Source organism: Phascolarctos cinereus, unplaced genomic scaffold (genome assembly GCF_003287225.1).
Source record: "Phascolarctos cinereus isolate Bilbo 61053 unplaced genomic scaffold, phaCin_HiC Scaffold_5;HRSCAF=322, whole genome shotgun sequence".
Classification (NCBI taxonomy): Eukaryota; Metazoa; Chordata; class Mammalia; order Diprotodontia; family Phascolarctidae; genus Phascolarctos; species Phascolarctos cinereus.
Genome location: NW_027555958.1, coordinates 67,813,947 through 67,837,535, shown reverse-complemented (window position 1 = coordinate 67,837,535; position 23,589 = coordinate 67,813,947). Strand labels below are relative to the sequence as shown.

Sequence of the window (23,589 nt, the reverse complement as noted above, 5' to 3'; positions counted from 1 at the left end):
CTATTCAGAACTGAACACAGTAGTCCATATATATGTTCTAAGGAGTACTTAGAGCATAACAGCCAAAGAATCTAACTGCATCTGTGAAGATATTAGCTCACTAAATATATATATAATATATATATATATATATATATTATATATATATATACACATGCGCACACACACACACACACACACACACATATATATATGTGTATATATATATATACACTCACACGTATTTGAGTTATATAAAAAGAAGCACCTTGAGCACTTTTTTTCCATATTTGTGATTTTAGGCCTGGTTGCAAAGGAGATTTAAAATATTTAATGGCCAGGGATTTCAAAATTCACATATTGAACAATTTTCCATCGTTTCTATGGTGTAATATTTTTCCTTCCCTCATAAAGAGCACCTCGTCTTCGTGGCTAGGATTTTATTATCTGTTAATAATGGCTTAGGACTAACTGATCTTTGACCAAAAGAAGTGGACTTTAGAACTATACCATGCATTTCCAAAATTCTACATGACAAAAGTATAGGTGGTGGGTAAACCAAAGACATTAGAAACAAAAGAGTCATTTAATGTTTTCAATCTGTATTACTGTTGTAAAAGGCCATTTTAAGAAATGCAAAAGCTCTTAGCACTCCAGTTGGACAAACAAATGTCAATACCATTTTTCTTGGAACATCTACTGCCTAGAAAGAAAGCAATTCAACTTTTCATTTCTAAAAATATCAAGAATTAAGGAAACACATTTTAATTTTGTCTTTTACAATACTCCTTTTTTCTACCACAGGGGTTGGGAGGATTAAGCTATAATTTTCAAGGCTGCTCGTTTGACCTTTTCTCTCTTTTGCCATCAACCTTATGAGTACAGAGTAAGCTGAAACATCTACCTCAAATTCTCTTAGATGTGTCCCCAAAGGACTGCTTTACCTTTAGCTAGGGCTGTATGGAAGTTCCTCAACAGAGACTGATCCCTTTCTGGTAGCTATCTATTCATTGGATGACTGAATTTGAGGCTGAGTAGATAGATTAGTCTGCCCTAGCTAGGAAAGGGCCTATTTCTTAGTTTTCCTTTAGTTCCTGCAATTACATTGCTAACATTTTTTCTAATTTTTGCTACATATTAGTTAGAATATCTACCTGAAAAAAAGGCAAAACAAAAAGTAAAGTTGCAGTGGAATGATAGTTATAATAAATGTGATTATTAACTTATTCTCTATTATTAGGCAATAATATCAGAAAAGCATACAAATAAAAAGAAATGGTATCAAAGAATAATAGTTTTAAGAAATATGATTATTCTTTAAACACTATATAAAGAGTTCTGTGATTTTTATGAATATCCACTAGACATTTTTAAAGGATAGAAAGATGTATAAGATTTGTTCTTTCCCCCAAAGAGTTTGCGGAGAGATGAAAGCATCACAGACTATCATAGTTGGAAGGAACCTCAGAGATCGTCTAGTCCAACCATTCCTGAAGAAGAATCCAATCTACAACATTTCCAACTGGTCATCCAGTTTTTGCTTGAAGGTGGGGAAAACATTAGATTATAAGGAAATTGATTCTATTCTTGGACAGTTCTATGTGTTAGGAAGATTTTTTTTTTCTGACATCAAGCCCAAGTTTTCCTCTTTGCAACTTTTACACATTGGCTTCTGTTTCCTCCTTTGGAGCCAAGTAGACTAAGAATCATCCCTTTTCCATGATGATCTTTTACATGCTTGAAGAGAGTTGTTATGTCTTGGCCTAGGTATTCTGTTCCTCAGGCTAAACACCCTCAGTTCTTTCAACCAATTCAACCAATATATAACATGGAATAGAAGTCTTGAACCATTCTGGTTGACCAGTTTATATGTACATATTTAACATGTATATACTTTGTAGAGGTTCTTCATCTGAATTTCTGATTTATCTGTCATTCTGTCTGCAGGCTTACCCTAGGGTGGATGGCTCAATATTTTTCAGCAACATGATTGTACATCATAGATTTAGAGCCAGAAGTTACTTTACAGGGCATCTAGTCAAACCCCTTTATTTTACAGATAAAGAAACTGATACCCAAATCCTTAAATGACTTGCTCAAAGTCACACAGGTGGTAGATTGTCAACAGGATAAGTATCCACGTCCTCTTATTTAGGAGCCAGTCTGTAAGTTACTATCAACTCTTTGGTCTGAAAATGTCAGCTGCTATTCAAATCCCCTGACATTTTCATCACAAGGAGCTGGAAAATTTGAGGCTATTTCCTCCCAAATTAAAAGATAAAAGACAAATTCCCCTTAAAACTAAGCCCTTCAATAATTCCAGAATTATGACTTTTTTTGTCAGTTTTGGTACTCCTTTTACTGATTCAGATTTCAGTGCTACTAGGAAATAGTAGGTGGTCTTTGAAAATTTCCCATTCTGAAAAATTCAGCACCATGTGGCCACCCCTAAGGCTTTGCACAACACATGACCAATTTTGGACCTGAGGAAAGAATAGAAAACTGTTCCTCCTATTCTAACGGCAAGGCATTCTTGGATAGAAAATGCAGACTTCATATATTTATGTGTACCCCTCAGCTTTGCATGCCTGAGGCAAATATTCACTTGCCCAACTCTTGTCACAACTCTCCTAAGCCTAAAAGCTAATGGTATTTATTTTGAAACCAACTGTTTTCATTTAACAATGAAACAGTATAAAAATTAAGCACATATATTTTAGAATTTCAAATAGCAGAGACAATCACATAACAAGCATTTAGTAAACATCTACTTTGTGGTACCTCTCCTGGAGCACTGCCTTGCCATTGCATAGGGGCTTATGTAGCTCAATGAAACTATGAGCTATGCCATGCAGGGTTACCCAAGAAGGCAAGTCTCATCGGAAAGTTCTGACAAAAGGTGGTCCACTGGAGAAGGAAATGGCAAACCACTCCAGTGTCTTTCCTCAGAAAATACACAACCCTGAGCTCAAAGATGACTTCAGTCAGTGACTACAGCCATGAAATTAAACAAAACAAACCAAAAACCAAACCAAACAAAAACCCCAAACAAACAAACAAGAAAGCTTGCTCCTTGGAAGGAAAGCTATGGCAAATCTGGACAGCATACTAAAAAACCATCACTTAACTAACCAAGTTCCATATGGTCAAAGATATGGTTTTCCCAGTAGTAATTTATGGCTGTGAGTATTAGATTATAAGGAAAGCTGAGCATTACAGACTCAATGCTTTCAAATTGTGGTACTGGAGAAGAATTTTGAGAGTCTCTTAGACAACAAGGAGGTCAAATCAGTCAATACAAGGAATTGATTCAGACTATTCTTTGGAAGGATAAATACTGAAGCTGAAGCTTAAATACTTTAGACACATAATGAGAATAAAGGACTCATTGGAAAAGACTCTAATGTTGGGAAAGATTGAAGTCAAAAAGAGAAGGGGACAGTAGAGGATGAGATGGATGTGTCATGGAAACAGTGAACATGAGCTTGGACAGACTTTGGGAGACAGCAGAGGATCAAAGGGCCTGGCATGTTATGGTCCATTAGGTCACAAAGAGTTGGACACAACTAAACAATATTAATAACAAAAACTATGTCCTAGGTACCATATAAAGAACTGGGACTGCAAAGATAAAAATCAAATAGCCACTGACCTCAAAGAGCTTACATTCCATCAATAATACCATGAAATAGTAACTAAGAGGCCAGTAATACCAGACCCCTATTGGTTGTGTAATAGACAAGTCATTTAACTTTTCAGTGCCTTGAGCAATCCTCTAAGTCCATAGGTTACGGGTGGGGTGCTGATCTACCTAATTTGAAGTATTTCTTCAGCATAGGTACTTCACACTTATGAAATTATAGATCTAGACCAAAACAACAATTAAACATCCAGGCATTTTTAAAAGTTGTTTTTAAGTAAGGAACCTTTTAGTAAAGATAAAACAAAACAGGAACTCATTTCTTAATAGTATATATGGTTATTTAGAGAATATTTATAAATTTAGTAGATTTCAGATTATTTCCCTCTCTTTATGAATAGATGATAACCTCTAGAACTATTCTTAAGTAAACATATTTTTAGCCAAGGATTGGCATACAACCAGCTCTCAGTTACTCTGTGACTTTTACAAAATCTAGTTTGGGGATTCTTTATAGTACTTGGTTTTTGTGATATCCCATTTAACTAAAAAAAAAAGGTTTGTGACCAATGGAAATTATTATTAACATTAATCATTCAATTACTCATTAGCATATCTGCAGGAGGGTTATCAAGATATTGACACAATTTTATTGCATTTCATTTACAAAGCGTATTTAAATAGCATCCCTGTGAGGTAACTGGTGTAGGTTTCATCATCTTCATTTTACAGAGGGAGAGATAGGTTCAGATAGGTTAAGTGATTTGCTCAAGGTTGCACAGCTTGTGGGTGTGCGTGGTGGAGCAGGACACAAACCTGGGGCTTGTGACTCAACTTCTTTGGTTTGAGTACATGTTGCATAGATGCAGATTGCTTCCTCCCTGAGACTGATGGTTGAAAAATGAATTAATCACCCAGTAGCCAGACTGAGTAAGAGGCTCTCCAAATTTATCGGGATTGATTCTGGAACAACAGACATATTCATCAGTAGACCTATACATGTTGCCTTGCCAGCTTGATAGGAACTGCCAGAGCTTGTACTTCACTGGCATAGGGTTAGAGGACCCAGATAAATACTATATCATAATGAAGTATTGGAGGAGGACTTTAAAAGACGTCTTCTTCCTAACCCCACCCCTCCACCCTTGCATAATGCATTACAGGAATTCATTTTTGTTGTTAAGATAAAAATGGCATACTTCTTTTAGTGAATCAGAGCTTCCTGTAATATTGCTATTTTTTAATGTCCAGAAAGAATGGCAGAAAACTATGACATTTTATATTCCTTGTCAACTGTGAATTTAAAAAGCTTTCTATTTTGGCCTAAGTACTTGCCTTATAGTTTGAGTGAGCTATCTCTAATGGAGACTTAGTTATGGCCTCATGGTTAGAACAGATGGATTTCTCTAATAGGTGGTTATATGAGTCAAATAGCATTCTTTCCCTCTCATGGTGATTTTAATACATTAAAACAGAGTACTTTTAAAAACAAACATAATGAACACTATTTTACTGAGAGGCAGGTGGAGGATAATGAGTTTTGAAATCAGGAAACTTGAGTTCAAGTGCCTCTGAAACATACTGCCTATATGACCCTAGGCAAGTCACTTAAACTTTCAGTGCTTTGAGGAACTAAGATTGCAGAACCATTGCCTACATTGGTAGACAGTGTTTCCTTATCCAAGAAACCATATACCAATGAAAAAACAAGTACAACAATCGTCTCCTATTTAAATAATTAATAAAATATAAAAAAATATAAAGAAAAACCAGCTATAGCTACATACTTAATTTTCTAATTCTTAAGTTTTTAATCATTCCTTTAACTATTTTTGATCTTTTCTTCATGCATAGAATTTTAGATCTTAGATATTTCCTAGTCAAATTCTTTCATTTTATAGAGGAAGAGGAAACTAAAGCCTAGAGAGGTAAAGTATGTCCACAAAAGTCATATGATGAGTTAGTTGCAGAGTTGGGTCTAGGTTTCATGTCTACTGAGTGCAAAGCTCTTTCCATTATCCAATAATGCCTCTGATACACCATACTTACCTTGGAGCTAAAATGCAATGTTGTAAGCATTCCTATCTTTGGGGTATACCTATCACTGGGGTATATCAATGATATGCCTTGTGGCAGGCAAGAAGATGGCTGAGGTGTAAAGTGAAGCATGCCTGGGCCTGACTAGATATCAGTGGGTCAAGTGAGGTACACTGATCGCCAATCAGGGAAGCATGTGTCCCAGCCCAGAGTTTTAGAGCTTAAAGGGTTAAATCCCTCTAAAATGTAGCTTCAGGTATCAAAAGTCAGCTGCAGGATGGCAGAGAAGAAGATGGGGGGGGGGCAGCAGTTTAAAATCAAAGGGCCTGAATTTGGATCTCAATTCTGTCACTTGTGACATATTTGATCTTGGACAGGTTACTTAGCTTCTATGTTCCCCATTTTCTTCATCCATAAAACAAGAACATTGAACTAATGACCTCTAAAGTCTCAATCCCTCTCAGTTCGAAATCTATGATCTTAAGGTTTTTATACAGTGCTATAAGGAAGTTTGCAAAAAAAAAATATATATATATATATATATTATTGTTAAATCATTGTTTTGATGTTATTCTCCCTTACTATCATCCTTCCAACATAATTCCAACCCAAATTCTGAATAGACTATACATAATTGCTATTATGATGAATAGGATATATCTGGCCATTTTTTCTCCAGTTTTCTTCCAGTATTTAATTGCCTCTGGTATTCAGAGACCTATGAATTCAAGAATTGTATTCTTCCTTCATTTCAACAAAAAAGCAGCTCTTTTCAGATTTTTATCTTTCTAATATCAATGCCTGGTTATTGAAGAAAAAGAATATTTGTGGGGCATTGTTCCCAACTGACTCAGTCTTCATTCTCACTAGCTAATTATAATTGTTTGTCCTCTCTCATATCACATCATCATATGATTGTAGAGAGAACTATTGAGAATCATGAAAAAATAAATGGAATAAGTTAAGAGTAATTAGTCTAGAGTGATTGAATATGGGAAAGGAATTACTCAGGGAAAATAACATAACAGCTTCAAACTTCACCACGTTGAAAGGAACTAGTTTTGAGAATATTTCAGAAGCAAATGAAAAATTCTCCATAAAGAAAAAGACGGATTTTTCACTGTTCACCTGAGAAGTTGCTGTGGACTAAACATCTGGAAATGTGTTGCAACTGGGTTCTCAAGATCATATGGACCACAATTGCAAAGAAATACTATTAAATACTCTTTTTCTTAAATTACCATCACAAAGTTGTTTCCCACAGGAGAAGAATGATACTCAGCTGCATTATAGATCAACTCATCACCCGTTTAGACCACAAACCAAATTCCCTTCCCTGGTCATCTATCTTCTATATATTTTGGTTTCCCCTTAGAATTTAAGTTCCTTAAGAGCACGAACTGTTGTTTTTTTGTTTTTGTTTTTGTGTCCCCAGTACTTAACACAGTGCCTGGCACATAACAAATGTTTAATAAACTCATTTGTTCTTTTCTTAACTTTTCATGAGTTTGGGAGAGATGATTATTTCTTTAATAAGTGGGACATAAACAGGAAATGCCTCCAATGGTTTGGATAAATGTTTGGCCAAGATTGAAAAGCTTCTCTTCAACAAAACTGTGAAAAGATGCCTCTCAGAAATGCATATCGGTGCTTACAATTCAATTCAGGAAGAGATTCCTCCTAAGGAAAGCAAAAATTGATGCAAAAATAGAGAAATGGAAAAATGTGAATAAGATCTTTATCTTTTCCTTACAGAGAATTATTTTTACATCACCAAAAAAGGATAAATTGATATGATCAAATACTCAGACCAGAATCAAAGAATTTTAGCATTAGATGGGCCCTCTTCCTTACTGACTCAAAGCCATATCTGAAAAAGAAAATAATATTCCTTAAAATAACCAGAAATTGGCCATTAAACCTTTGCTTGTTGACCTCCAATGAGCTTAGTAGTGAGACACCACATTCCACTTTTGGTTAACTCACATTGTTGGATAGCTCTAAGCTGCTCATTACATCAGACTTTCCAGCAAATTCCATCTATTGCTCTGACTCCTGCCCTTTGGTTGAAGATTAGGATGGATCTAGTTTCTATTCCATATGTCAGCCCTTCAAATACTTGAAGACAACTATCATGTTTTGTTCAAGGTTTCTCTAGCCTAAACATCTCTCATTCCTTTGGTTGATCTTTTTGTGATTTATGCTAGATCAGGAGAGGCATGCTATCATATTTTGGACATATTATTAGTTAAAGAACAAGAATAGTTCTGAAGGTCTTCTCTTTGTAATTGTTGGTCTAGGATAGGGATCATTATCTTTCACCACTCCTTTCCCGATTCCCATAGTTCTGTTGAAGGCATCATCATTCTTCCAGTCTCCCAGGTTCATAAGCTCAGAGTTATCCTTGATATCTTACTGTCTCCCACCACCTCATATTTAATCACGTGTCAAATCTTTCTAAGTCTACTGCTACAAAATCTGTTCCAACTGTCCCTTTCTCTTTATTCATGTAGTTACCATCTTAGTTCAAGCCCTTAGCATTTTTTTTCTTTTATTACTGTAATGACCTCTGAATTAGTTTTCCCACCCCTGGCTGCTCTGTTATCTTCTATACATTTGATTATGTGATTTTTCTTAATCACAGATCTGACTCTAGCCCCTACTTAATCTAATGGCCCCCTTCTATCTCAAAAGATAGAATACAAATTATGTTAAACTTTGAAATCCTTCATACTTGGGTCTTAACACATCTTTCCAGTCTTTTTTTTTTCTTAGCAACTTTTTCCAGTTGCTTTCCAGCAACTCCCATTCTCTGCAATCCAGACAAATTTGTCCCCAATACATGACTCTATCTTCTATATCTATGTCTTTTCCTTGCTTTCCCTCATGCCTGTTATATATTATCTCCCCTTACCTCCATATACTTAGCTGTCACAGTGGATAGAGAACTAGGCCTGGAGTCAGGAAGACCTAAGTTCTAATCTAGCTTCAAGCATTTACTAGATCTATGACCATGAGCAAGTTGCTTAACCTCTGCCTGCCTCAGTTGTAAAATAGAGATAATTTTAGTACCTACCTAATAGGACTGGCATAAGGGCCAAATGATATAGTATTTGTAAAGCATCTGGCCCCTAGTAGGAACATAATACATGATCATTTCTTTCTTCTTTGATGTTGAATCCCTAGTTCTAGAACAATGACTAGCATACAGTAAACAATAAGTGCTTATTGATGGACTGATTACTATTACAAATAATTAAGAGTAGTGTTCCCTGAAGTCTTATGAATAGGGAATCAGAGACTTTGCCACTGGATGTGTATATTTCCCAATCCATATGTTTCTAATTTTATAACACTTTCCTGGGTTTTGTGCCCACTTTCTGTTCCGAACCAATCTAAAGCCAGGCTTTATTAGCACTTTTTTTGGCATTTGGGGTTAAGTGACTTGCCCAGGGTCACACAGCTAATGTCAAGTGTTTGCTCTTAGCCCTGATTTGAACTCAGGTCCTACTGACGTCAGGGCCAGTGCTCTATCCACTGCGCCACCTAGCTCCCCCTTTATTAGCGTTTTTAAAACAGTTTTAGATGCTGAGTTTCCTGCCCTGGACCACTGATGGCCCTCAGTCCCTCAAAGCTGTGTGGTACAGAACTGCATTCACCAAACCTTTAAAGATGCAGAAAGCTTAGTATTCAAAAGAATAATGGAAAGCAAATAAAGCTCCCTAGGATTCTGAAGATATAAAAACCTCATTCAAAGCCACAGTTGACTAAAGAATATTGCTTCCCACATACTCAATAATGGACACAGGCCAGACATAACCTAATCCTTCCTATCTTAGTTCAAAGAGGGAAATTATTTGCTGTGCTTGTATTGTATTACCCAAAAAAGTTATGTTGTTTTTCTAATACCTCAGACGTAGTTGCTTCTTGGGGAAATCTACATTTTTCTCTGAAAGAGGTCTCCTGCAGATCTAAGGAAGTGGTAGAGTAAATTTCTCAGTGGGGAGTGATAATGAAGCTAACAACCAGTTTCCAGAGCGTAAATAGACCCTGGAAAATGGCTCTGATTGCATCCTGAGCAGGGGGAGGCAGTGGCATTGTAAAAATTGCCATCACCAACCTTTTGCTTTTGATTAGCCATTAATACTAGTCATCACAACAGGATGAAGGGTACTTAGGTAGAATTATGTCTAGAGAGCCTTCACAAGTGGACATCAGAGATAGCTTTTGGCAATTATCTCAAACTTACCTTGGAGGTTTATGAATAATTCAGAAGTTAGAATGATCTACATCAAATTTGGGGCAAAGGAGCTGAACAGTCACGCAGGCAACTGGGAGAAATCTGTTTTTGTCGTATTAACTTTTTATAGGCTTCCTATCCCTTTAGTCTCTAAGCATATTGCCATAACAAAGAAGGAACAAGGCAGAGAGAGATTCTCCTACCTCACTGTTAACTTTCATATGGAAAAGAGCTAAGAGTTTGAAGGGAGGATGCCTACTTAGTGAGGCAGGGGGAGAACAGTCATTCACATCTCAGGAAAGGTTGGTGGTTCTTTGCCTGTGAAGGTAACTCAAAGAGAGCCTTACACATCAGATTCTTTTGTAAAGGTGACTTCATGACTAAAAGATACTCTGAATGCTTTGAGTTATTGGGTCAGGACTACTTTGAAAAAAATTCTGATATCATCGCTATAGGAAAGCTAGGTGACACTGTGGATAGAATACCTGGCCTGCACTCAGGAAGTCATCTTCCTGAGTTCAAATCTGGCCTCAGACCCTTACTAGTTGTATGACCCTGGACAAGTCACTTAACACTGTTTCCCTCAGTTTCCTGATGTGTAAAATGATCTGGAGAAGGAAATGCAAACCATTGCAGCATCTTTGCTGAGAAAACCCCAAATGCGGTCCCAAAGAGTCAGACATGACTGTAAACAACTGAACAAAAAATATCACTAAAATATCACATTGTCAAGAGAATACTAGGAAGACTGATGGTGTGCTGGGTGAATCACTATAGCAAACTTGTGTGAGGACAAGGACTTGACTCACCCAGGAAAGAGAGAACTGTTTAGATCACAATGTGCACCGTGGAATGTAATATTCACATTAATCATATCACTGTCTTAATAATATAGAGGAATATTGTAATATAAATGAATTAGAAAATACATTGGGGTGAGTTTGATTCAAAATCTAGCAAATAATGGGAAAGTGAAATTATATTGTATAAGATTCTAGATTTTGAGTGGGAAGGGGCCTGATACATCATCTTACCTAACCACCACATTTCACAGTTGAATAATCCAGAGAGATTAAGTAATTTGTCTAAAATCACACAGGTAATAAAAGGTACAGCTGGGAGTCAAACACAGGTCTTCTGATTCCAAATCCAGTTCCCTTTGTTGGTACCGTGATGTTCTGATTCAGGATGCATTTCTAAATTGCTTATATTTCCTTGTTTTATATGCAAATACTCTTTAACCCTAAGTAGACCATAAGTTCCTTAAGGAAAAAGACTCTAGTGTCCTAATTTTCCTAGAACTGTTTTCTCCTACATAATTGACATCCAGTGAATATTTGTGGATAGAATAACTTTTAACCACCTTACTGTGACAGTGGCCCACCCTCATGTTTCACCTTTTTCTCTGACAACTGCAAACAAATCACTACTCCTGCTAATACAATAGGAAAGGGTATTTGATAGATTACTCTTTTGTTCCATTTTTATGACTTCCCAGATGAGAATTCCCCTATCTTTGACCACCATTCCCTATAATGTGTTGCTTCCCCTATTAGAATATATTCTCCTTGAGCACAGGAATTAAGTGCTTAATACATGTTTTCATTCATTCATTTTTTAATCTCTAAGTACAGCTTTAAATATTTCACTTCAAGTGAAGATTTGGGATTTTGCCAGTGTGAGTATCCCTCTGCTGAAGGAGATGCTGCTGATCCTAATGCTGTTCACATCTCACTAACCCTCAAACCTAGATCTCTGCTATCAGCTCTTTTTGTTTCCCGCTGTGCTGCGGAATCCCCGTGGAGATAATTATGCACCCAGGTCCATGAGGTCCAATGAAAAATTCATTTTATCTGAACCCAACTGGGCCCTTACTACCACACATCAAACCCTTTATTCTTTCCATTATAACTCTCTGTCATGCTCCTCATAGCAGCTATTCCAAAACTTGCCTTTCTCTCTTAAATGTAGAGCTGTGCTAGGTTATCTTATACTGGCTCAAGAGAGCTGATTGTTAAATTTTCAGTGTGGAAATATGCACCCTTGAAACTGGAAAACCAATTTCAATGCAAACCAGGGCATGATTTTTTTTTTATTAATTGCCTTGACTTAAGAAAGTGATTAACATAATGTTAATAATGTCAATTAAACTTAAAATGGTGTCATGCATATATACTACACTCCTCATAAATATGCATATATATTTATTATGCATATATATATATATTATACATATATGCATATAATAGCATTCATATATTGTTTTAAGGTTTGCCAAGTGCTTTACAAATATTATATCATTTGATCCTCACAACAATCCTGGAGGTAGGTGCTATTAATTATTCCCATTTAAAGGTGAGGAAAATGAGGGAGACAAAGGCTAAGTGACTCACTCAGGGTCACACAGATAATAAGTTTTATCTGAGGACTGATTTTTAATTCAGGGCTTCTTGACTCTGAAGTTCAGCTCTTTCTATAGGTATGTATGGATGCACATATGTATCTCCATCCAGAGCAACTATCCCCATGACTTGTACAAAATATACAGTGGATACTTAATTAATGTTTATTGAATTGGGTTGAATTGGAGTTCACGGCCAGACTGATGGCTAGGGTAGTTTGCAGCTGTTATAAGCTGAAATTGCTCTGGTACCTGGAGTGTCAGTGATGGAGGAATGAACCAGGACAGCAAACCTGAAGGAGCAGCCTGGAATGGATATCAGAATATAAATGAGTCAGCTAAGTTGCAGAATCAATACACAAACATTTATCCAGCACTTACTATATACCAGGCATTGTATTAGGGCTGGAGATGAAAACAAGAAAACCAACTACTCCACAAAATCAGTCTCTTTCCTTAAGAGGTGAACATTCTGTTGTATTCACATAAGGGACAACAGAAGAATGAGGATGCAAGCCAGCAGGCAGAAATCCAAGAGGTCAATCAGTAGTACATGCAGAAAAAGATAGATTGGCACATAATAGCATATACCTCTCCATAGCTCTTCCGACATTGAGTTGGGAAGCACTGATCACATCGTTTCCTGTTCCTTCCATCTAAAAGGGTACAGACTTCTTGAAGCAAGGGACTGGAACCCTTGCAGTTTCTGGGATCCATTTTCTAGATGTATGATGACTATAGGGAAGTCATTTAATCTCTCTGAACTTCAATTTCCATGGCTGTAAAACAGTATAATAATACTGTTCTTGCAATATCCACCTTAAAGAAGCTTTTAAAACACTTTTTAAACTTTAAGATGTTGACATTTGGATCTTCTCTCCTTTCTTTCAATGTGAAAGTCCTTTAATGAGTCAACACATTTTGCTTCTGTTCCATCCTCCTCACTACCTTCTTGAAATCTTTCAATCTGACTTCTGCCCTTGCAATTTGACTGAAATTATGCTTTTGAAAGTCCCTAATTACCTTCTTGCCAAGTATAATTGCCTTTCCCACAGCTCTTATTTTCTTTGATATCTCTAGGACATATGGCACTGTTGAATTCCTTGACACTAGGTTCCTCTGGCTTCCAACATGCTCCATTTATTTATCTCTCTACCTGTTCCTTCTCTATTGTCTGCTTATATCTCATCTTCCTCTTTCTCTCTAAATATGAGTGTTTTTTTTTAAATTACAGTCCTTGTCTCTTTCCCTATCTTGAAGTTTCACCTTTCTCCTCTATTTGAAATAGCATAGAGATCTATATTTTAATCCAGGCTGTAGCTTTCTATGTTTTTGCTTTTTGTACATATAGTACTATTTTTTTTTAAATCTATGAAATAAAGGTGGAGGTGGGTGAGAAATAATTTCTAAAGTTACTGCAACTTCTAGATTCCACAGTGCCAGGTCCAACTGCTCACCAAACCTGGAGGCTCATATTTCAAACTGCAATTTTCATTATGTCCCACCCATTAGCTTTCATTCTAATCTGGTTGGTTTACTTACTGTCCCACAGACATGAGGTTTATTTCTGCTTCCTTGATTTTGCTTATTTTTCATCTATACAAGAGGTCTTCCCCCACCCACACCCCAGGTCGTGTCCTCCTGCCCTTTTGCTTACCCAACTATTCAAATTGTACCCATTCTGCAAGAGCCATCTGAAGTATCCCTTCTTTTATGAGATTTTTTCAATTGTTATTGCCCAGCTTCTTCATTCTTTGGACTCATCCAGTATAAGATATACACCTTCTCCACTTCACACAGGTTTTAGTCATATCTTTGCCTATTCTGCAAGATCCATCTCAAATATACCATCTTTTATAAGATTTTCCTAATTGTTCTTGTCTATACTTATCTCTCCCTTCTTTGGACTTACATTTCCTCTATCACTCCACAGAGCTCTTAATTATATGTTCCCTTACCCAGTTACATTATGTATTTCATAGATGTGTATATTGTCTACCAAACTAGACTGTAAGCATCTGGAGGGAGACATATTTTCTTTTACATCCTCAAAGTGTGGTGATTTGTACAAAGTAGGAATTCAAGGTATACTTACAGATGAGGAAATATATACATACATACACACACACATATGTATGTGTGTATAGACATTTATATCATATCAGCAATGAACTCCAAAGACTATCAGAAAACATTTTAAAGAATAAAACCATTTATCATTAATCTGTCTTAGCAGATATTGGTATATTATATCATATCATGTTATATTGTTATGTTAATTCAACAAATAAATATATACATATACATTCATATTTGTGCATATATGTATGTACATGTGTGTATGCATATATATATACTATATACATATATAATCTATATATATATATATTTATCAAGAGTCACTATATTATAGGCACTGATCATGCAAAGATTCTAAATAAATAGTTATTTGCCCTCAAGGAACTTATATTCTAAAAGGAAATATAAAATAAGCTCATTAGTAAGTATTAAAAATACAGTAAGATTAATTGCCTAGAAATGGTTCAAAGTGCTATGAGGAAATAGAGATTAGTTTGGGCATGGATCAGCCAAAGGGTACACAGAGAAAGGAAAAAGTCAAGCTAGGCGTTGGAAGATAAAGATGAATTTCAGGAAGGAAAAATAACATAGGAAGGGGAGCAAAGTAGAGTGATAGTGATAGTGACTTTCAGGCATTGGGGATTGTGTGAGCAACGCCATAGAAGTAAGAAAGGTTCAGATAAGTTTAGAGAATGCTAAGATAAAATATGGAGCTCTGTCTCTATCAACCCTCTACTGAACTAACCATTATTAAGGCATTATGACTGCTGATGAAGGCCTAGAGCCCATATCCATTTGGCAAACTTCTAAAATAATTGATAAAACCCCAGCCGTGGCAGTTACCAGTAAAGGAGATATTTCTTCACATCTGTGGCTTATTTCCATGGAGCAAGAATAATTCTCTCATCCATAGCAATGGCAGCTTGTAGATGGACATTGCATGGTCCCTGTAATGACACTCTAAACTCTCGACAGATGAAATGGAAATCTGTCTTACTTAGTTGGAAATCTGACAACTGTTCAATGTCACTGGTTCTGCCATAATTTCTTGCTCAGCATCAAGGACCACAATATGCTTAGTCTCAGCCGTTGTTAGTGCAAGACAGTCTTTGACTGGGACATTCACCTGGTAATTTTGGCCTTTGTAGAGATTTCCTTTGATTACAAATGTTTAAATTTACCAACTGCTTTCTTGAATCAAATTGTATTAAGTATTATAATTTGGGATAGCTCTTAAATATGGATATATGAGGTACACATTTTGAAAAGCTATGGATAGTCTCATGTCTAATTGTTGACTGAATGAGAAATGTAAGGAAACTCCCCAAATGAAAAGGATAGAAAGAAGCAGGAAGTGTGATATATGTTTGAAATTCCTGTGTGTACAACCCTGCAAAACACAGATTAAGCTATAGATATGATCATTCCTTTTGACCAAAGTGAGGGGAGGAAATTACTTGTCATATATCTAGAGCTGAAAAGCATTTTGATGAGAGCGGTGGTTATTTGCCCAATATGTATAAAATGTAGGGCAAACATGGATAGGAGGCATAAAAGAATGGTTCTTAGTTATAACACTAGCAACAATAGTTTCCCTGTTACCTAGATGGAAATCTTGTTATTGTTTGCTTAGCATCAATACTAAGGCAGAGAAGTAGCCCATAAGGTAAGAATGCTGGATTTGGAGTCAGGGATACCTGAGTTCAAATTCTGTCATTGACACTCAGTTGTGGGACCCTGAGCAAGCTGCTTATCCTCTCCCAGCCTCAGTTTCCTCATCTGGAAAATAGAGATAAAAATTACACCTACCTAAATAAAATGAGATAACATGTATATGTTTTTGTTGAGTCATCTCAGTTGTGCCCAACACTTTGTGACTCCATTTGGGGTTTTCTTGGCAAAAATACTAGTTTGCCTTTTCCTTCTCCAAATCATTTTACCAATGAGGAAACTGAGGTAAACAGGGTTAAGTGATTTTCCCAGGGTTACAAAACAGCTATCAAGTGCCCAAGAACAGATTTGAACTCAGGAAGATGAGTCTTCCTGACTCCAGGCTTGGCACTCTATCCAATGAGCCACCTAGATGTCCCCACATATGTATAGTACTTTGAAAAACATAATGAGTTATATTTAGCTATAATTGTTATTATTATTAGCATTGTCATGATTATTACCAGACCTTATTCATGCCATTAAAGGAGATAACACAAGCCATAATCGATTAGTACCTGATCAGGGATATGTTCAGATGTAGAAAAGGCAAAGCAAATGTGTGGAAAGGCAGCTATCTCTGCAGACTGTGCTAGGCATGTGTCTGGTAGTCTGAATACGGTATGCAGTGTTTGTATTCCTTCTGAAAGAACAGGCAGACGTAAAGTTTGACCATTTCCTCTAAAGGATGGTGGAGAGGGACAGGAGAGGTACCATAGAACTGGAGACAGACAAATGTTGAACCAGTTTTAAGGAAAGGAAAGATAAGTCTGCAAACTAAAAGTTGGTGAGTCTGATTTTAATTTCTAGCAAAACTCTAATATGTATTATTAAAATATTTCTTAGTGACATCTAGCAAAGGAAGAGGTTATCAAAAAGAGCTAGCATGGACTTAAAAGAACCAATCATGTCAAACTAACCTCATTTCTTCTTTTTCTTTTTTTTTACTCTGTTTTTAAACTGATTAAACAGAGGATTATTATAGATATAGATTGTATCAACACATTTGTCTAAGTCCTCATGCTACTTTTTTGTAATAGACTAGAAAATCATAAAGGGACAGGAACACTTCCACATACAAAGAAGTAGGGAAAACTGAAAAAGAAAACATGTATCTACGGCACAAAATGTTTTTGTCAAATAAATATTAAATTTAATAAGGCAATACTAATATTGCCCTGTGTATCTCTTTCTGAATTTCCATCTATTCCTTGTGTGTCTTTTTCAAATGTTTCATTAATGGTCTTTTAAACCTTAAATCGCTATAAATGCTCCTCTTCATATTAAAAAAAAAACCTATCCCTTTTAATAAATAAATATAGTCAAACAAAACAAATTGTGTTATATTGGTTGGTCATGCTTATTTTGTACCTCTATTCTATTGACTTTATGCCAGAAGACATAATGCACCATTCATCATCAGTCTTCTGAAAATGTTATTGGTTATTGTATTTATCAGAATTCTTAAATTGTAAAAAAGATTATTTTCTTTTAATGATGTTCTGGTCATTGGGTAAATAGTACTCTTAATTCTGTTCATTTCATTCTACATCAGTTCATACATATTTCTTTAAGTTTCTCCGAATCTCTCTCTTTCTTCATTTCTTGAGACACAATGATATTCCATGACATATTTCGATTCTATTACTTTAATATAACAACAAAAAATGCTACTATGTTTTTCTAACATGGGTCATTTCCTTCTTTCTATGACGTCTGGGAGCAGGGGAAGACTGGTAGAGGTATAATTGTGTAAAAGGTATAAATAATTAATTTTTGTGGGGTATGTGGTTCTAAAGTAATTTTTAGAATGTTTGGCCAATTTATAGTTCTACTGATAGTGCATAAGTGGTGAATGTCCACAGAACTTCCAATATTTGCTACTTCCCTTAAAAAAACAACCAATCTTTACCAGTCTGAGGGGTATGAGATAGAATCTCAATCATTGTTAATGGGCATATCTCTTTTTATTAGTGATTTGTATTCTTTTTCATATCATTATTGAATTTCTTCCCATGAGAACAGCTTCTATTATTTTTTTAAATGGAATCTCTAGCATTCTCTAGAGAAACCATTATATCATCTCACCCATAAGTAAACATAATATTTTGGATATGGTCTGACCAAAGTATTATCCAACAGAACTATTTCCTCTCTTGTTCTCATTTGGGGTACTATGGCTCCCAAAGCAGCCTAGGAGACTAAGATCACATCAACTTTTTTTTTTGGGGGGGGAGTATATTCCACTATTGACTAATATTGCTTTTTTATTCCACTGAATTTGTAGGTTTTTTTCCCAAAGTAATATGTAGCCGTTCTTCCATATTGTACTTGTGAAGTTGATTTGTGAACCTGTGTTAGGTTTTACATTTATCTCTAATGAATTTCATCTTATTAGATTCATCCCAACTCTCTAGTGTATCTTAATAATTTTGACCCAATATTCATAGGTTTATAGACAGAACCTGAGGGACTTTTTTGAAAACTTCAGGTCCAACTGCCTTATTTTATTGATGAAGAGATTGTGGCTTAAGGACTTTAAAAGACTTATTCAAGGTCAGACAGCCTTCTCTTTGGACAATGCCCTCTTTTGTTCCTATTGGAATAATTGTCCTATGAAATCATTTTTAGATTTTTCATTCTTAAGAAATTCTTAAGCCTTCTGCACTTACTTTCCCATAGTATTTTTGTCTACCTAGTCCTATTTTGAACTCTAAGCTCTGTGTTGTTGAGATGTAGGGTGCATGTCATCATTCATTCCATTCTCTATTATAAAATATAAGTTAGAGGGATCTCTTTGTACTCAAGGTTTCCATCATTTTTATTTCAGCAACAAGTTTCTTCTTGTTGGTCAGAACCAGGTGCAGTACAGCTTTTCTCCACCTTTTGAAGGATTAAATTAATTAAACCCAAGTCAAGCTGCTCTGCTTTTGGCAGAGTAAGCTCTAGCAGATGTCCAGTTAATTGAAGTCCCTCATATCTACTATGTCATGTCTCTATGCCAAGCTTGTGATGTTACCTTAACTCTCATCAGTTTCTGGCTTCTATACTGGTCCTCTCTAGTTTGCCCCATGATGATATTGCTGTTTTTTTCTCCTTCTACTCATCTTCCTTTAAATGTTCTTTTTCATATTTTACTCTGTTTCACGGATTTCCTCACATTAGTATATCATCTTAATATGGAATGATATCCATTTGTTATCATATATTCACATGTCCCTATATCCATTATCAATATATCATCTTACTTTCAAAAAAAGTACAGATCTGTATTCTAATCTTTATTCCCATCATAAGTCTCATTAACAATCTGATGTCAAATTTACTTGCTTGCATAGGTTATAAGTTGTAGGGTGAGGAGTCAAACCCTGGTTCTTCGATTCTACAACTTTTTACCATACTATATTGACTCCTATTTCAGGGACTTATTCTTTATGAAGACCAAACTGTCCATCTCTTTAGCCATTGATTGTTTTCATTCTTTTTTTGTATCCAGTATATATTTTTGTTCGTATTTGTCCTTATTAGTATTGTCTTAGATTGTGAAGTCCATCCTGGGGAGGAACTACATTTGAATAATTCTCTTTGTGTAGCCAGAAAAATTGGCACTACACACAGTTAGCTTCTTAAAAATTCTTTTTGATGATGATAAGTTATACTGAATGCTGTGGATAGGAAAAAAAAATCCATAAAATCTACAAGTGATGGAAAGGCTAAAAACTGACCTTTTAAAACAGTATACTTTTAAACAGTGCAGCTATAGAATAACTGTTGCTTTGAAAACTGAGTTAACAGAGATGTCTCAGCAGCTACATCCTGGAATCCCAATGAGTCAGTAGGCTTTTTGTAGTGTTGGATAGGAAGGGGTTTTCATTGCAATATGTTCACTTATTGTGTTTAGTTATTGGTCTTTTTAGTTTTAAAATACTGAAAGGGAAAACAGCTCAGAGGTATGACCCCCCCAAAATAAAGATAAAGAAAGGCTCTATAATTTAGAGGCAAATGAATCAGAGCCACATTAGGTAAGGGAGTGCTTTGGAGTATATCTCAAATGCTAAATAATTTGGGAAAACAAAAATAATATTTGATATTAATAGAGTGCTTTAAAGTTTTGAAAAGTATTTTACATACATTCCATCGTTCACTTCTATAGAGTGGTTTATATTCTACAAAGTCTTTCTTTAAAGTCCTTAGCTGGGGCGGAGCGAAGATAGCGGAGTGAAAGCGGTGACTTCTTTGAGCTCTCCCTAAAACTCTTCCAAATACCTATAAAAAATGGCTCTAAACACATTCTAAAGCAGCAGACCCACAAAGAGATGGAGTGAAACAAGTTTCCAGCCCAAGACAACCTAGATGGTTGATCAGAAGGTATATCACACTGGGCTGGGAGAGGAGCAGAGTTTGGCATGGGTGCAAAGGCTGCAGTGAACCTGCAGCAGGTCTCAGAGGACTGAATTACTGAGAGCTGTGGTGGTTTCCAGACCTCTTAACCCACAAATGCCAAAAACAAATTAGAAGGTCAGTGGGAAAAGTCTGTTTCTGCAGTGAGAAAAAAGCTAGGTCTCAGCCCCAGTTCCCAAGCTGGGTGCTGGGATGGTGGCTGTTCCTGAGATTCCGACCCACAGCCTGAGGGGGAATTGAGTGGCTGATCAGAAGGGGATTGCAGGGATCTCTTTGCCAGTGTTAAGGCAGTAATCCCTTGCTTTGCTCTTGCTTAGATATGGGTCACAGTTCTGAGGGGCGGTCCTGGGGCAAGGAGGAGTACTGGTGTGGTGGAGCTTGTAGTGGCAGTGAAGAGTTCCTCCTCACAGTTCCAAGACAGAAAAGAGTACTTGTGGTCACTCACAGACCACAGCACAGGCCAGGAAAGGAATAAACACCTCTCCCCTTATCAATACCACCTTGGAAGAACTAAAAAATTACAGGTCCCTACAAGTATCTCTGAAAACACCTGGCCAAACCCCAAAGCTTGGGACAATACATTCTCCACATTGGAAGCAGACCTCTAACTTAATAAAGAGTTTATAACTCAAGTAATTGGCTGGGATCATGAGCAAACCTCCCAAGAAGTGTCAGACCATAGAATCTTTTTTTTGGTAACAAAGAAGATCAAAACATACAACCAGAAGAAGACAACAAAGTCAAAGCTCCTATATCCAAAGCCTCCAAGAAAAATATGAATCAGTCCTAGGCCTTGGGAGAGCTCAAAAGGGATTTTGAGAAGCAAGTAAGAGAAGTAGAGGAAAAACTGGGAAGAGAAATGAGAGTGATGCAAGAAAATCATGAAAAACAAGTCAACAGCTTGCTAAAGGAGACCCCTCAAAAAATACTGAAGAAAATAACACCTTAAAAAATAGCCTAACCCAAATGGCAAAAGAGGTCCAAAAAGCCAATGAGGAGAAGAATGCCCTAAAAAAAAACTGGCCAAATGGAAAAGGAAGTCCAAAAGGTTACTGAAGAAAATACTTCCTTAAAAATTAGAATAGAGCAATTGGAAGCTAGTGACTTTATGAGAAATCAAGACACTGTAAAACAAATCCAAAAGAATGAAAAATTAGAAAACAATGTGAAATATCTCATTGGAAAAACACTGACCTGGAAAATAGATCCAGGAGAGAGAATTTAAAAATTATTGGACTATCTGAAAGCCATGATCAAAAAAGAGCCTAGACATCATTTTCAAGAAATTATCAAGGAAAACTGCCCTGATATATTAGAACCAGAGGGCAAAATAGAAATTGAAAGAATCCACTGATCTCCTCCTGAAAGAGATCCCCAAAGGAAAACTCCTAGGAATATTGTAGCCAAATTCCAGAGTTCCCAGGTCAAGGAGAAGATATTACAAGCAGCCAGAAAGAAACAATTCAAGTATTGTGGAAACACAATCAGGTTCTACGTTAAGGGAGCAGAGGGCATGGAATATAATATTCCAGAGGGCAAAGGAGATAGGATTATCACCAAGAATCACCTACCCAGCAAAACTGAGTATAATCCTTCAGGGGAAAAAATGGTCATTCAGTGAAATAGAGGACTTTCAAGCATTCTTGATGAAAAGACCAGAGCTGAATAGAAAATTTGACTTTCAAATACAAGACTCAAGTGGAACATGAAGAGGTAAACAGGAAAGAGAAATCATAAGAGACTTATTAAGGTTGAACTGTTTACATTCCTGCATGGGAAGATGATATTTATAACTCATGAGAACTTTGTCAGTATTAGGCTACTTAGAGGGAAAAATTACATGTATGTGTGTGTGTGTGTGTAGTGTGTAGATAGATAGATAGATAGATAGATAGAGGGCACAGGGTAAGTTGAAGATGAAGGGGTTATATATGGAGAATAAAATTAAGGGGTAAGAGAGGATTATATTGGGAGGAGAAAGGGAGAGGTAGAGGTAGAATGGGGTAAATTATCTCACAAAAAAAACAGAAAAGAAAAGGTTCTTACAGTGGAGGGGAAGCAGGGCAAGGTGAGAGGGAATGAGTATATCTCATTCTCATAGGACTTAGCTTAAGGAGGGAATAACATACATACTCAATTGGGTATGGAAACCTGTCTTACCGTACAGGAAAATAGGGGAAGAAGACAAGAGAGCAGGGGGGTGATAGAGAGGAGGGCAGATTGGGAAAGGGGTAAGCAGAGGAGGGACAGGGTCAAAAGAAAGAATAGAATAAATTGGGGGCAGAATAGGATTAAGGGAAATAGAGTTAGTTTTTCACAACATGACTACTATGGAGGTGCTTTGCATGGCTGCACCTGTATAGCCTGTGTTGAGTTGCTTGCCGTTTCGGTGGGGGTGATTGGGGGGGAGGAAAAGACAGAATTTGGAGCCCAAGGTTTTAAAAACACATGTTTAAAATAATGTTTTCACATGCAACTGGGAAATAAGAAATACAGGAAATGGGGTACAGAAATCTATACTGCCCTACAGGAAAGTAGAAGGGGAAGGGGATAAGAGAAGGGGGTAGAGATTCAAGGGAAGGCAGACTAGGGGAAGGGATATTCAGAATACATGCCATCTTGGGGTGGAGGGAGGGGCGAGATGGGGTGAAAATTTGGAACTCAAAATCTTGTGGAAGTAAATGGAGAAAACTAAAAATAAATAAATTTAAAAAAATAAAGTCCTTAGTTATAACTAGTTGAGTATAAGATATATAAAGAATGGAAGATAATCTCAGAAAGTTCCCTGGTGGTCTGAGTGGTTAGGATTCAGTGCTCTCACTGCTACCAGGATTAGATTCCTAGTCAGGGAAAGACATTTGGGCTAGCTTGATGGCACAGTGGATAAGAATGCCTGACCTGAAGACAGGAAGACCCGAGTTAAAATTCAGCTTCATATGCTTACTAGCTGTGTGATCCTGGGCAAGTCACTTAACCCCAATTTAACCTCAGTTTCCTCTTCTGTAAAATGATCTTGAGAAGGAAATGGCAAACCACTCCAATATCTGCAAAGAAAACCCCGAATGGGGTCATGAACAGTCAGACATGACTGAAACTACTGAC

General features: G+C 36.5%; 1 protein-coding gene across 1 annotated transcript in view; it reads right to left on the bottom strand.

The window, feature by feature from the left end:
• Positions 1 to 23,589, bottom strand: part of OLFM3 (olfactomedin 3) — a 256,531-nt gene that overhangs the window by 128,183 nt on the left and 104,759 nt on the right. The gene's annotated exons all lie outside the window — the stretch shown is intronic.